Source organism: Penaeus monodon, chromosome 23, assembly GCF_015228065.2.
Source record: "Penaeus monodon isolate SGIC_2016 chromosome 23, NSTDA_Pmon_1, whole genome shotgun sequence".
NCBI classification, from domain to species: Eukaryota; Metazoa; Arthropoda; class Malacostraca; order Decapoda; family Penaeidae; genus Penaeus; species Penaeus monodon.
The window spans coordinates 1,023,392-1,023,772 of NC_051408.1; the positions used below are offsets into that span (position 1 = coordinate 1,023,392).

Genomic DNA, 381 nt, shown 5'->3' on the forward strand with positions numbered 1-381 from the left:
CTAGTAAGCGTCGAAATCATGGCTCTAGCATCGCATTCGTATCTTTGCGGTAATGGAGGTAACCCTGGAGTTTCTTGCTGTTTTGAGGAGATCGCGGCGGTTTACTGGGGCATCAGTTCCTCGCTGGGGACACGCCTCTGAGGTGAAGGAGGCTTCCTTTAAAGGCTCTTTGATGAGGGCGCGTGAATGCAGGACTGTCCCACCAGCAGCAGCTGTGTCACAGATCTTCGTCCGATTTCCTTCTCGTGGCTTAGTCTTCGGTGGAGGACAGTTAACCTTTTCGCAGACCCTCCGTCCTCCCCGTGCACTCGCGAGGCGTTCCGTCCTGACCTTTAACGATCGCTAGTTGCCAGTCTTGCATGTGAAGGATGCAGCCCCCCC

The 381-nt window shown here is 55.1% G+C and overlaps 1 protein-coding gene across 2 annotated transcripts in view; it reads right to left on the bottom strand.

The window, feature by feature from the left end:
- Positions 1–381, bottom strand: part of LOC119587693 — a 10,114-nt gene that overhangs the window by 5,858 nt on the left and 3,875 nt on the right. The gene's annotated exons all lie outside the window — the stretch shown is intronic.